This window comes from Alligator mississippiensis, chromosome 3 (assembly GCF_030867095.1).
Source record: "Alligator mississippiensis isolate rAllMis1 chromosome 3, rAllMis1, whole genome shotgun sequence".
Classification (NCBI taxonomy): Eukaryota; Metazoa; Chordata; order Crocodylia; family Alligatoridae; genus Alligator; species Alligator mississippiensis.
In genome coordinates, this window is record NC_081826.1 from 204,747,863 (window position 1) to 204,763,807 (window position 15,945).

General features: G+C 38.9%; 1 long non-coding RNA gene across 6 annotated transcripts in view; it reads left to right on the top strand.

Annotated features, from left to right (window-relative positions):
- Positions 1-15,945, top strand: part of LOC106740164 (uncharacterized) — a 186,683-nt gene that overhangs the window by 107,129 nt on the left and 63,609 nt on the right. The window contains exon 5 of one of the 6 annotated variants that reach the window (XR_009460996.1): positions 11,964-12,336. The exons of 4 other annotated variants lie outside the window; for them this stretch is intronic. This is a non-coding gene — a long non-coding RNA (uncharacterized LOC106740164). Of the gene's footprint in view, positions 1-2,027; positions 2,223-11,963; positions 12,337-15,945 lie in introns of those variants that run through there. One more of the 6 variants, XR_002087271.2, reaches the window with a different exon arrangement.

A 15,945-nucleotide genomic window follows, 5' to 3' on the forward strand; every position in this document is an offset into this window, starting at 1 on the left:
GCGTTTGCAGGCATTCGTTTACTCAATGCGCATCTACATGAGCACTTTAATGTGCATTAGCCTATTTTAATAAGCATACAAGCAACATCATGCTTTTACTTAATGCACATTAAAATAGGCTAATGTGCATTAAGCATTATTTTTAAAGTGTGCACTTTAGTTAATGTGCATTAAGCCAGGCTAATGCACATTTTCCTAGTACCTCACAATACAGGGCACTTTAGCATATGTTCTGAGGGTGGGAAGGGTGGTGCTTTAATTTGAGTGGCTCCAAGAGCCGCTAATAAAAGCACCACTGCATCGTGCGTATCAGCGCCCCCATGCTTAAAAATGGCAGCGGGGGCACTTGAAATAAAGTTCATTCAATGAACTTTATTTCAAGCACCCCCATTGCCATCTCACATTGATACATGAGAGGCAGGACACTGCTGGAGCAGACTCAATAATTGAGTTTGCGCCAACGCACTGGAATTCCAGCGTGTCGCAGCAGCCTCTGTTCTCATGTGCAGGCGCCCACAAGTACTAGATTTAACGCACATGAACTAAAGTATAGTAGTGTGTAGATGCACCCAATGTTTCCCCCAAATCACCAGTTCAAATGCTGGCACAACAATGCACTAGAAAATTAGAAACACCAAGAAAGCTCTACAATTTGCCATGGGAAAAAACAGGGGGTATGAAGGCACTGCTATTGCAGATGAAATGACTTAATGTATGTATTGAGGAACCTAGGAAGGGGGCCATGCACATATTACATGTTGTCGCAAAAATGTTAATATATTAAAACCTGGACATCTGGGACTTACTTTTTTTTTGGCCTTTTTGAAGGCTCTATCTCTAACATTGACTATCTTTTGAAAGGGAAAATATTGCTGACTGAACAGCCACCAAATTAAAATGGCTCCTCTTACAATGGTATTTGTTGGTGTCCTCAGGAAACCTTTTGGTCCTGGGTAGTACAACATGCTATGCATTTTTTGTTTTGTTTAGTTTTTTTCTCTGAAAATTTACATCACAACTGCAGCTTCCCACTTTCAGAGTAGTTCCTTTGGCAACTGCCACTCTTTCCCCACACTTTCCACTCTTTTAATGTAACACTATGGTTCTAAGCCTGGCTTACCAAAAAAACCCAGAAAAATTCTTCTGCCTTCTGAACTTATGCAGCCAGTGTCAAACATCTAATCCATCTGTGGTTTGGATTCAATCAACAATACCATTCTATCCATTGAAAATTGTCCTTAAATACAGCATGATGCTGCCTATTAAGGCTTTAACTCTGGCAACATGACCTCTGGGGCTAGTTTTTTATACATTTTGTTAGAATCGCCTCCTGACAACCATTTAATATGCCCAGGGTTGTTTACCTACATTGTCAAGAGATCTTCCCTGCTGGAGTGACAGCAGAGCATTCATTGTGGTTTCCATTCTGAGAAAGTCTAGATAATGGCCGAGGCATTGTGGGATTTCTCCAAGAGAATACTGAAACTTGCCTTTTTTTTCTCCTAGCAAGTCTCTTTATGGTCTGAGAAGCCACTGCTTCACAGAGTAGTATATGTACTTTAGGATAGATATCAGATGCTCTTGAAACAGAAGTAGTGGAATGCTAATGTGAGCATGAGGCAAAACTGCAACCCTCCTGTACCCAGAACAGCCTGGCTAGTGTAGAGACACTGTATGGTTGTTTCTTCTTTAACTGCTCTATTTGCAAATAAAATCCCATTGAATTGAGTCTCTTTTGGAGCGCTGTTTACATAGCACCTTGTCCATAAGGAACATTTCAAATCAGAGCAAATTAAGTACTTTCCATCTGTGGTGTTAAAATAACAAAGAGCTCCCCAGTACATTTCAGTGGGGCTGGTGGTTTCCTTTGCCAGCACCTGTGACTCACCAGCTGTTAGTGTGGAAAAAAGCCATGAAGCTGAAGTGTTCTTATTCCAGCAGTCATCTGACAGATGTTAATATACAGAACAACAAAATTCAGCCCACAGAGAGTAGACTTTTTCTTTCTTTCTTTGCTTACTGGGCAGGAAATGAAGTTATCTTCGCATCCACTGCAGGGTATAACATCAAAAGAAAATGGAAACATAGTCACCAGGAGGACTGTTGCGAGTCCCTGAAAATCTTCTCTCCTTCCATTTAATTCACTCTTACTTTCATCTGCGTGCTTTTATTTGGAATGTTTTAGACACAACTTCATGATAATCACTTTATGAAACATGCCATATTGTGAGCATATTAATATGCATAAATGAAATTGTTTATTAAGAAATAAAGTTTAAAACAATTTGTTTTTAGTTCTTTAATATAAGTTATGGAGGCTGGGTCACAATCCCATAGTTCACCTTTCAGCCAATGCCAGAATTCATCCTCTTAATTTTATATAATTTTCATTTTCTCTTAATTTGCACCATGCCGTCAATGAATGAAACTGAATTTTCTGAGGATTTGCAAGTAAACTAGGTAGTCTGTAGAGCTGATCAAAATGTTTTAATTTTTAAATGTCACCTGAATGAAAACATTTCGGGAATCATGGAAAATGGAATAACTTTGGAATTTTACTTTTGTTTTTGACATGTCTATCAAACTAGCCATTCTTTACTACTTTAAAGAATAGACAGGAACATTGGGAATAGAGAACTTTTTACAAATTCTTACCCTCTCTTCCCTCCCTCCCAGTCATCTCCATTAGACTGAGTTACATTTAATTAAAGAGGGTCTGTTTTACAGCATTCACTTTTGGGATCTGATTATTACTTTACTTTCTCTCCCGAATAATTCAAAAGTTTTTTGAGAATAGAAAAATGCCGTACTGGGGGATTTTGTACCAGGGAGAAACTACTATTGAAGTTTAATGTCTTAAATAGTTGGAAACTCATAAATTATCAAAACCGTTTTGGTTCTGTCACAGTGTTGATTAATAAATATTTTATCAGGTGGAATTAACTCCAGAATCTGTGCTTCCATTAAAATATTGTATTTTTCTAGTCTTCATGGTTGTAGATAAAATCTTGAAACTATGAAGTTAGTGTTGTTTGTTGAGCACCACAGTGTACATCTATAGCAGGGTAAAGTAGTAACTGATAGAACATTAACAACTAGATATACAATTATTCTTGCTAGTTTTGATATATTTATAAGCACATCTATGACACTGGTCTCCAAAACAGCTGGCCCATGGATAAACTTAGTTTTTACAATATGATCAGGAGGTATTTCTGTCCCTTTTATACTTCAACTGAAAGCACACATAAATGAAGTCACTGTCCTAAGTTTGTCTTGGGTGTAAAAACCATGTGCAGACCTCTTGTCTTCCTGCTCCCAGCTTAAATCACAAGTCCTTCCTTCTCTTCCTGCAGGGAATATGCATCTTGAGCAACTAACTCTGCATCCTTAACTGGGGCAGTTGCTGAAGTGAGAGAAGGCATGAGTCAGTGGATGAGTCAGTAAGGATCTGATTCTTCCCTCATCCTGACAGTGCACCAGCATGAATGCATTGCTTTCAAGAAAGTTCCTCATGATTTTCACTACTGGAAGTGAAAGGAAAAGTTTCTCAGATTACAAACTACATTTTCAGTGCAACCTGATCAATAGAATATTTCTTCCCAAAACAGTGTTCTAATATGCCTAAAACTTTTATTGTCAACTTTAAAATATGTGCACTTTAGCTCTACTTTCATCTAGATTTCTTACAGCCACTTGGCATGGAGAAATCAAGGCTTACCCAGTACAAAAGATAGTTTGTCAGTCTAATTCTGACCTCAGTTAATATAATAACAAACTTTCCAGGAACTTGAGTGACGGCGGAATTGGGATCTACAATAATTTCTTCTTAAAGGAATAATGTTTTACTAATTAAAACAGTTGGGGTTTGATATGCTAGTGTCAAAGAGAAATGAAAGTGAGAAATCATTCTAGGGAAGCCACTAGAAGTGCACCAATCCAAAACAGTTGGAAGCGTAGAATAGGATTTTTGGTGTGCTTTTGTTAAGTACTGCACTTTATTTGCCTTTGAAGAGATTGGGTAACTACAAATTTCCATGCTACCTAACTATAAGTGGACATCTTTTCTTCAACTGCTTCCCAAGTTCGTTGAAGATCTGCTCATCTCTCAGATACTCAGACACCTGACTTTTCCCTGCAAAAAACTTTGTTAATGATTTCAGCAACTAGGATTCTTTCCATAACAATCAACGTAGCACCAATGCTTTCACCCTCTGGGTTTTTTCTTTTTCTTTTCTTTTGCTTTTCCCCCCCTCAAATCTTGAGCTCTACAACAAATATAATTTCTATGGGCCCCCCCCAAAAAACTCTCAAAAACTTCATCTACAAATACTTAACCCTGTGTGCGACAGTGACTCTAGCATAACAATTCAACATACTCTGTTCTTCCCTGAAATAATTGTGCAACCCTGACTGACTGCCATAGAGAGAACAGCCAAGCTGTGTGGGTGGTCTGGGGCCAGGGAAGTCAGAGCTGTGAAGGAGCATAGATGACCTCATGGATTCCCATGGCTGGTTTATGAATCCATGGGTCTTTTTCACCAGTGCTATACAGAAGAATGTGTTGTGTAGGATCACTTAACTCACTATGCTCATCTGTAATGCTAACTGTACAACACTTGCATAAAACATAATTAAGAACACAGAAAAGCTTAACAAAGTTTTCCTGGTTAAGTATTTATATTGCAAGCAGTAATTTTACTATCAGCTAAAATATAACATAGTGTACGTATTTGCCAGTGCTTCACAAACCTAGTCCCAGGCTTGTAATCTCATTGACTAGCATGCATGCATGAGCCTCTGTGCTCAACCCCAGAATCTGCATGTAGCTTGTGAGAGAATGGCTAGTGGGCTGGGAATAAGTGACTGGCTCAAGTCTAGGGTGCAGTATGAGTAGGCTGACCATAAGGACATCTGGCACATCCGAGACACTGCCCCCCTCCCTGCTGTCCCAAGTCAGCGGCAAGGGAAGGAAGGTGGGTGGGCAGTGGTGCCAACCTGCTGGCATGCTGTGCTGCTTTGCCTCACTGCCGGACTGTGCCCCATGCCCCTGTGTTTCTGGGATACTCCTTTTTAAGTCTCACCAGCCATCTGAGGCCAGCCTCTGAAATTCAGGACTGTCTTGGCTAAACTGGGATGTATAATCACCCTAAGTGTGGTAGGAAAAACAAAGCCATGAATAAGAGTGAGAAATAAATGAATAGAACAATAATTTGTATATGGTACTCCAAGTGGAACCTTATGGCATGGGAACAAATGTTAAAATACCATAATCATAAATCTATGAGTCTTGGTAATGGAGACCTGCCCCATCAAGTTAGGTAATTAGTAAAAAGTTGAAGAATACAATACTAACTGAACACAGAGGACCATCAGCTAAGCAGTGTTTACTGTGAGCTTCCAGCAAAGTGTTTTCAAAAGGGGAAAAGCCTGCCTTTAATAACAGAGTTTAAAAAGTGCTGAAATCCAGATGCTTCACTACCCAAGGACCCCATCTACATGAGGCACTGACTACACAGTAGCCCGTGACTACTGCACAGTAGCTTTGTGTGGCAGAAAGCATGACGTGAAGCTACTGCGCAGTAGTCTCAGGCTACTGCACAGTGTCACAAAAAAGCCATTCTGTGATGCTACTGTGCAGTAACCAGAGGTTATTTATTTATACAAGTACTAAATGACTGTGTAGTAAGGACTGCACAGTTAGCGTCTTGTGTAGACGCAAGGAAGGAGTGGTAAAGCTGCAATGAGAATGATGAGGTTGTGCTAGTTTTGTATGTCTGCTGTACAACTAGACCAAAGCAAAGACACCAAAGAGCACTGCAAATATCCTTTTGTGGACACACAATTTAACAAAAATGCCCCTCATAGCATCCTCAGCAGAGTGAACCAACCTGGCATATGCCCTATACCACCAGTGGCCAGCATATGGCATGATTGTCGTCAGTGGCATGCATAGCCTGTGTGTGGTGCACAGCAGATTATGGAGGGGCAGGCAGCACAATGGCAGATAATGCAGGGAGCAGAAACCAAAGCAGCAGATTAGGCAGGGACAGAAAGCAGAGCAGCAGATTGGGCAGGGGAAGGAGATTGGAGCAGCACTCAGGGAGGGTGCAGGGCTTAGTGTAGATTGTGGCATGCCTGCCAAAAACGTTGCTCGCCCTTTGGCTTTGATAATGCCCTCTGATCTTTTTCCTTGCTGCATCTTGGGTTACAGATAAAACATTTCAAGCATGGTATTAAAGATCTGCAGTCCTCCTTCAGCCCTGGAGGACTCAAATGGAGTCCTGGCTGCCTAACCAGAACGGGCTTTGTAGTGTCTTATAACTGAGTATAATATGCTTCTTCCTAGAAGAGGACCTACCTAAAATAATTCCTAGCAGGCCATGCATATAAGCAGCTATTGGTTTAGTATAGCATCATGACAGGGGATCCTTACATGGCTATCAAGTCAACAGTAAATAACAGAAAAGTGAGCCACACCAACTGCACTCTCCATTCTTTTATAAAGACAACGATCCAGTGATAAAAATGACAGTGCCCTAAAAAAATCTGACTGCTTTGAGGACAGGAGATTGACTGGGAGAATGATTATTTATCTGAAGCAGTAGCAGACATGGAGATGCATCAGCACTAGTGAGTTTTTTAGCTGGAGAAAAGTGCAGAGTTTTTATGATATTGTTGATAGTGTCCAGGGTAATAAAACAAATATTTTGCATTTTTATAGGGTGAGTTAATCTAGACAGAAATGTGTATCTGGAGATACTGGTTTCTGCTGTAAACTGTAAGTAATCCAGTGTCTAGGTTCTGTTTGGGAAGCTGTGGTACCAATTCAAAAGTGAATGAATGACAGTGTTTCATCCCTCTTTCCTGAACTGTGGTAGAAGCCTAGACAAAGGATCATTAGTTCGGATGAATTGGGCTTCTTGCGGATAGCCTTTACTGGCTCCAAAGGAAATGTTTTAAGGTGAAATTAAGAAAGCAAAACAAATCCCTTGGTGCCTCTTATCTGCTGCCTTTTCTTCTTATCCATGGGACAACAAATGTTTTGCAGCTTGCTTCTCAGATACCTAGCCAGCTGGCTTCTTTGCTCATTGTGAGCTGTTATTGTTTGACAATTTCCTGATAGACGATCTATTAGTGGTCACAGATCAGAGACTTGAGATTCATACTATGGGATCACTTACAACCAGAAGGTCTCAGACTTTTCATGAGGAGCCACAAATACCATGTCTGTACTACGCTCCAGCCAGGCTTATATGAAAGCCAACAAAGTCAAAGAATTCTCTATTGCTGCTTTAACCTCCGATGCTCTAGTTTTCTATGACAATCTATTGTTAGAATAAAACTATGTATCACGTAGAAAGGTAAATTGATAACAGATTTGAGCATGTGAAAAATATTTCCTTTAGGAATGTCTATTTTTCTTGATTTTGAGTCTCAAGAATCAGCAGGTTTCATTTGTAATTTGTAGTGGAACTAACAGTGTGTGTTAAATGTTGTGGTTAGATGAGGTTCAGCTCATATTCTAATTTGCCATTCACATATTTTTTAAATCAATTTCTCATCAAAACCTTGCACTTACAGGTGCACCTCAGGAAGGAGAACTAATAATCCAACATGATTCATGTAGTGAGGATCCAACACTTCAAGCCATTCTTTTCAAGTGTTGTTGACATTAGTTAATATTTTCCACCTTCACTTTAGGTAATTTCCTAGTTTTCTGTAGAAAAAACATTGCAAAATAATGACACCCGCAGCTCCAAACCACTACTTAGCACATAATGAACTCATTTAAAACAAGTCAATTTAATTCCAATTTTCTTCCCATGTGAAGCAGACGCTTTTGCCAAGTCTGTAAGCTGGACAAAAAGAAGAACAGTAGCATGTGAACACATTCCTAAAACTAAGTGTAAATCATGCCTGTATAGTATTACATCTCAAACAGTGTATTATACATATTTTATAAAATAGGAAAACAATTAAGGCCACAACCTGACCACTGTATGTTTGTAACTTCATTCCAAATCATTTCCCCATCCCAAAATATTGTTTTTAGTGGATTTCCTTATTTTTCTTTTTTTGGTGTTTTTTCTGAATTGTTGGGGTTTTTTTATCAAAATATAAATGTCTTAAAATACTTTGATGGAAATATTGATCTCCACTGGAACAAACCCATTACATTTGAAATTTAAAGCTCTAACACCGTGGTAGAAATGGGACGAGTTTTAAACTTAATGAAAAACTGCGTAATGCTATGACATCCTATTCGTAATGAAGTTAAGTGGATCACAGTAGGAAAGTCTAAGAAACAAATGATTACAGAAGGAGGTACTGGTTCATTGAGCAATTTACACATCAGTATGTCTTGCCATCCAAGCTCTGGTTTGACTTTTTTGTTTTTAAATAGAATCAAAGTCAGGGGTTAGACTTGTTAACAAAGCCAAAATACACAACAGCACCTAGCTAAAGCTACCACACGTGGCAACAATAGGGCTGTAATAACAAGCTCTTCATTTAAAACTCAAGACCCCATTTTTTTAAAACAGATTACAAGGAACTCCTTCTGACACAGCTTGTCTCAACAAAAATGTAATGCTAACTAAGGCAAATATTTGAAGATTGCTTTTAAGTACCAGAAGATGAGGCCCTTCTATTTGCAATATTTTGAGAAAACACCTGACTGGTTCTTCTTTTCAGTGGTGACGATGGGTTGTATCCTAGCAAAGTCTTTGCTGAAAGAACATTTTGGTTCTCAGAGTAAAAAAAGAGTTAATAGGCTGCTGGGCAGTTTGTGCCTAAACAAGCACAGCAGAAGTCTGTCAGCAGCTCTAGAGTATGTGAGAAGTGTTTGCCTGCGGGAATGAGGTGAAAGAATGGACTGTTTCTTCTTATTTCATATTAGTACAATAGCAAATTCAGGCATTATCCTTTATTATTTGACTGCCAGCTCTAAACCTTTATTGGACTTTGCCCTGAGTGATGGCAAAGGTAAAAGAGCAAGCAAAGCAAAGCTACAAAGAATAATGACAAAAAACGTGTAGGAGCGGTGTGCTCTCAACACATCTTCAAGTCACATAGATCCAAGAAACAATGTTAAAGACTTGCTAGCAATAGGATGACATATCTAAAAATATGGTTGTATCTAACATAACCATGAAATCATCCTGTGCAACATGGCCTTAATTCTGAAATTGTGAAAACCAGGGAATTGTGGAAACTTCAAGGCATATATTCAACATTTTAGTCTGTGATTTATCATCAGGGCCTGCCTTCAATGAAATGGGTGAAGAGTTGAACGTTAAAACACTCTGCATTTCCTGATGCTCTAATTCACTCTTATTTTGTAGATGGGATTGATCTCTATTCTAACTTTGCTCTGTTTTGACCTATGTAACATCTTTGGAGCCTCGTTCTGCTCCATCACAAATAGAAGTGATGATAATGAGGAATGCCGACGTACTCTCATAAAGGCTTTACTTAAAATTATCCACTGTGAGGGGTATACTTACCTTAGTAAGGCAAGGGTTGGGGTGATGTTGTCATACAGTCTTCATAGTTTAGTCAACTATGCCATCTAACTTTGATCAGAACAAGTCCAGAGGACAAAGGCTAGAATGCCAGTAACCCACCAACTCTGTATTTTCTCAAGCCTGCCCACCATTACTTCTAGCACTGAAGCTGCACTGTTGCCTTCAGTGGAATTGTATCTTGATGTACACGAGCTGAATCTGCTCCAGAAGTCTAAATTCTGTCCTAAGATATACTCCATACAATCACACTGAAGTCACAAGAGTTGAATGACATATAAACCATGGCAGAATAAAGTTCACAGTCTGGTAGATGTATACAGATATCATCTAGGTGTTTCAATACTTGATTTGCATGCTTGACTCAGACTCCATAATCATGTGATGAGAGCTTTCCTTTTCTGAACTCTGATCATGAGGTGACTCAGAAAAGAAAGAAATGTGTTTCAAGAAAAAAAATCTAAATAAATAGTGAAAACAAGTATTAAACTTCTCTAGCTGCTTTCTAGTGAACCTAGGGAGGCTGGAAAATTGATTTTGTTTTTTCAGCATTCACACTAAAACATTCAAATGCATTATTTCTTTGATTTGGAAAATAATACTGGAACATCTCTTCCATGATCACAGGAATGGGCTGCAGAAAAGAAGTCCTTGCCTGCATTTTCTTCAGAAAGAACTTTCAGCAAAATACAGTTCTCATATTTCTTCCTTTCCCCATGTCCTACAGCTCTTACTCTAGCAAGAGTCCCTCTTTAAAGGGGTATTTGACTTGAGTTGGTATTGCTTTCTGGGCCTTTAAAGCACAATGCAATTGGAGATAGGTGAAGATTTTGGAGGGTGAATAGCTGATTGACCAAAATTTGACACTTGGGGTTAAACAAAACCATTCACAAAGTCTTGTTGAAATCAGATGGTTCCTAGTTAGCAACTTCCATGGTTTACCTTTTCCCATGCAGTGGAAACTATGGGATGGAAGAGATGATCTGGATATTAGATGCATTTCTTGGAAATTTCCGGCAGTTCTAAGAGATCATTTCGAGTCTGCTAAATAACAGTGCACAAGGTTTTATGTCCTCCTGCCAGCACTGTGATAAAAAATATAGTGTCAAAATTGGTCTTGTGGATCTAACCTTAGGCAGCTGATTACTCTCTAAAATAATTGGTTAATTTGTTTACCATGTCAGAGTGTTAAGAGGAAAAGTTTAATACTTTAGAAAACCCTTGGGTAAAGAAGAATAGTAAAAATGATGATAATTTACATAATTGTGCTTTTTATGTCAAAGGATCTAAAAAATGCCTCTTTATATGTATTAACTAGCTACTGAACTGATTAATATAGCTGTGGTGAAATGTAGCAGCTGCATAACAATATATACCCAAACTACACCAAGTTTAGGGCCAGAAGTAGAGAACAGTATACTCAGCTGATATGGCAAAGAGAAGAGAGGTGGACAGAATATAGTTAATGGATAGAATACAGCTGAAGCAGCTGGGCTTAACACTTTGCCTCTGCAGAAAAGTGGCCTTTATCTCTTCCCTCAAGACTGAGGTCAGGAACTATTTTAATATTGACTATGAAGAAAACCAGTCACCTACTCAATCACTGGCATGCCTTGGCTTATAAAAAGGGGGAATTTATCAGACTGAGCTACATTTAAACTTGGACAATTTCCTATGCCTAGTATTGGGGCCCAGGGGATGAAAAAAATCCTAGAAAAGGAACTGAGGAAGAGGCTTTTCAGTGCTGTTTCCCAAATTTAAAAACAAAGGAAGAGAGATTTTGAGAAAACTGGAAAGTAAGCCCAGTGCACTAAGCACAAAGGCAAAGTATTTATTGTTCGTATTATCATAGCACCTAGAACCCGCAGTCACTGACCAGGGAATACCATTGTGTTACATGCTATACCAACAGAGAAACAATGATGGCCATTGCTGCAGAAAGCTTATAATCTTGAGTATCAGAAAAGTACCAATATGTAGAGGCTAACTGATAGATAGGGAAATACAAAGGAAACAGTGAGACAATGTTCGACAGCATGAGTGGTAAGCAAGATGAGATGGAAAGAACCTGAATGAGAATAATATCTATATAGATGCATAGGAAAACTTGCAAAGGACAATTTTTCTAACTATTTAGTTGGTCTAATAAAAGATATTACATTTATCCAAAGAAACTTGTCTACCTATGTCCTTAGACCAACACAGCTACAACCAAATCCCCTAAGAATATTTACTTGACATTTCAAATAATAGCATAACAATAAATAAGAACATTATATTCATTAAATTGCAGCTTAAAAACTCTTACTATGCAACATGCTAGAAATGTAAATCTTTCTTTGACATTTTAGCTGGGGAGGAATGAAAATTGATTTAATAGTGGTTAGTTATGGTTTAATATTCAAGATCTAAACACTCTCATTTTTCATCCTGCAGTTCAGAGTGAAGGAACCGAAGTGGGAACAGAAAAAAGATTGGTTGAGCATAAACTAGCGTAATAGTCTCATGCCAAATGAAGTAAATGATCCTGCAGGACTTTATTACAGAATTTTAAGAATCCGTGACATCACTGAAGCAATAAGAAAATGAACACAGGTGCAAGATATAACAAGAGTTTCATTCTCATTTTAGGCTAGGTCATTTTAAAGTTCCAGTAGTCCAATTCTATCAGATATTCTACTTTTAAATAACAGGGCGAGTTCATCTATAACTACATTTATAGTGGAAAAAATTCAAATGCTTGGGATAACATTTCAGGTATCACAATCCAAGTAAATTTTGAAATACAATATGGATAGCTGAGCAAATAAAACAGTTAGTGAATAATTCTCGGTCTGTTATTGATTTTGTTGGTGAAAACTTAGTCTCTGAAATTTCAGCTGGGTTCTTTAGGGCTGTCTGGAAATATTGGATACATTGTTTTGTTCCTGACTGGAGGAAAATATTGCACAAAAATGTTTTTTTATTTGAATTCACATAAGGATAACTCCTTTCACAAGAAATACCAAAATCAAAACAGTTAGGCCAATGGTTCTCAACCTTGTTAGACACAAGGCACACTTTAGACAATGCCAGCTTTTAGCTTTCACTCTTTTTTGACTACAGAAAAATAATAGAGCAATTCTTCTATTTCAGTGAACTCAGAAAGCTCGCAACAAGTCGAAATGTTATTGACCCTACGGATTCCTGTTTGAAATCTCTGGTTTTGTCTTACGAATCGTAGCATCTTGCATTGCTAATATTAAGTGGCACCCTCAAAAGAATTTCATAGCAGCCCAGGGGCACCCTAGTCAGGAATCCTAACCCTAATGAGTTAGGCACTAGACAGTCCCTTGAAAGCTCTCACTTCCCTTTGTAATATACTGTGAAACTCAGATGCAGAATAGTTGCATAATATGTTAATTCTGAAATTGAATTTGCAGCTTTCTGTGTTGACAGTTCCTAACTTCTAGATGTGCTGCTGAAGACATGAACAATTGAAAAGTAAAATAGCTGCCAATACTGTCATTTGTACCTTCCAGGATCAAAGAACATATAGACTAAAATTTGCCAATAATGCTGGAGTCAGGAACAATTTTTTCATCTTTAACATCTAATACGTTATAAATGTTAGGCACAGGAAACTGACAAGAACCTAAGGGCAATTTTACACATGCTCCAACGTGTTCTGATTAGAAGGCTCTAGCGTGCTGCTGCTTCTCATGTATTCAGCATTCCTATGTTTCAAAATGGCAGCAGGTGCTCTTTAACTAAAGCTTATTGAATGAGTTTAGTTAAAGCACCCCTGCTGCCATTTTGAAATGTGAAACACTGAATACATAAGATGCTGCAGGTGTTTTACTTAGAGCGGCTCCCAAGATCCGCTCTAATTAAAATGCAACCCCCAGAGCACGTTATAGATACCCTAAGGGTGTTACTGTGCAGTAAGCAGAAATAGGCCAGCATTTACATGTGCAGGCATTAAAGTGCATTAACGCTGTGTGTGGTTTTACTTGGGACAAAAGTTAGTCTCAAGTTCATCCGTACACACAGTGTTACTGTGCAGTAAGGAGTCTACACATGCATTACTGCGCAGAAACTGATTGGGCATGATGCAGGTGTCAAATTTACACCCAAGTCTGCATAAGTCACCATAGTTACTGTGCAGTATAGGTGTGCATGTGTAGACATGAGCCTGTCCTGTGCAATAATTTAGGTTACTGCGCAGTAAATGTGCACATGTAGATGCACCCAGTATATAGCATTTAACTCAACAAATGCTGTTGAAAAGTGATTCAGCTCATCTGTTGGGCTCAGACTGAGGAAATCATGCAAGTATGTGCTTAAATTAAGTATTAAAGTCAAGGGATTTTAAACGTACAGAAGTGCTTTCCAAAATAGAATTTTTTTTTCTGAATTTGGGCTTAAATCAAGGCATTTTGGATTGAAAATTAAGTGCTACTTACGAGCATAAGATAATAGGACAGGAAGGGACTTTAGTAGGTCATCTAGGCCAGCCCCCTACTCAAGGGAGGATCATCCCTGACTAAACCATCCCAGCCAAGTGTCTATCTAACCTGCTCTTGAAAATTTCCAGGCTCCCCTAAGTTTGTTCCAATGTATGACCATTTCTCAGTCAAAGTTTTTTTTTTTTTCCTAATCTCCAACCTAAATTTCTTCTGCTGCTGTTTGAAGCCATTGCTCGAAGTCCTATCCTCCATAGCCATAGAGAAAAATCTATCACCGTTCTCTTTATAATCTCATTTCAGGTATTTGCAGACTGTTATCAAATCTCCCGTCAGTCTTCTCTGGACTAAATAACCCCAGTTCTTTCAGTCTTTACTCATAAATCATGCTCCTCAGGCCTCTTGTAATTTTTGTCACTTTCTGCTAGACTCTTCACCATCTGTCCACAAACTTCTTAGAGTATGGAGCACAAAACTGAACACAGTACTCCAGGTGAGGTTAACGAGTGCCAAACAGAGCAGAAGAATCACTTCCTCTGCTTTACAAGTGACAATTATGTTAATACAACCTAGCATGCTATTGGCCTTTTTTTTTGGAACAAGAGCACACTGTTGACTTCTATTCAGCTTATGATCTATCGTAACCTCCAGATCCTTCTCTGCAGTACTGCAGCTTAGCCAATCATTCTCCAGTTTGTATCTGTGTATCCAATTATTCTGACCTAAGTGCAGGACTTCACACTTTTCATAGATTTCATAAATATTAGGACTGGAAGGGACCGTGGAAGATCATCAAGTCCAGCCCCCTGCCCCAGGGGCAGGAAGTCAGCTGGGGTCACAGGATCCCAGCAAGATAAACATCCAATTGACTCTTTAAAGGAGTCCAGAGTAGGTGCTTGCACCACCTCTGACAGCAGTCTGTTCCAGGACTTGGGGGCTCGGACAGTAAAGAAGTTCTTCCTTATGTCCAGCCTGAAACAGTCTTGGAGAAGTTTGTGATCATTTGACCTTGTCATCCCATGAGGTGCTCTGGTGAACAGGCATTCCCCCAGATCCTGATGTACATCCCTTATATACTTATTTCATTGTTCAATTTCATCTGATTGATTCTGGGCTATTTCCCCAGTTTATCCAGGTCATCTGAATCTTAGCCATACTCTCCAGTGTCCACAGCTTCACCCAACTTGGTGTTATCTGCAAGCATGCCCTCGATGCCATTGTCCAAATAATTAATGAAGATATTAAACAATAGCAGCAGACCCAGTTCCTTGGGGAACCCCATTTGATACCTCTTCCCAACTAGATTTTGAGCCATTGATTACTACTTGCTGAGCACAATGATCCAACCAGTTATATATCCACCTTACAGTATTTTTGTCTAGTTTATATTTCCTTAGTGTGTTAATGAGAATGTTGGGACAGACAGTATCAAAGGCCGTGCTGAAACCAAGGTATATTACATACAATGCTCCCCCCCAATCCATCAAGCCTGCTAACTTATTTCAGAGGGAAATTAGTTTGGTCAAGCATGACTTGCTCTTGATGAATTCTTGCTGGCTGTTTCTGATCACCTTGTTCTCCTTTAGGTACTTCAGAAGAAATTCCTTGAGGACCTGATCCATAATCTTTCCAGGTGTCAGTGTCAGACTGACTGGTTTGTATTTTCCCAGATCCTGCTTCTTCCCTTTCTTAAAGATGAGCACTATATGTGCCCTTTTCCAGTCATCTAGGAGCTAAACTGACCTCCATGAGTTCTCAAAGAGGATAGCCTATAGCCCTGAAATTACTTCAGCCAATTCCTTCAGTTCCCTTCAGTGTATTCCATCTCACCCTGCTGACTTCAAAACAACTAGCTTCTCTAATACCTAATCTGTTCTCCTACTACTCTAGACTGCTTGTCTCCTTCCTTATCTTTTTTGCTGTTTGGTAGCTGACCTTATTCATTAAAACTGAAGTAAAAAAGCCTTTAAATA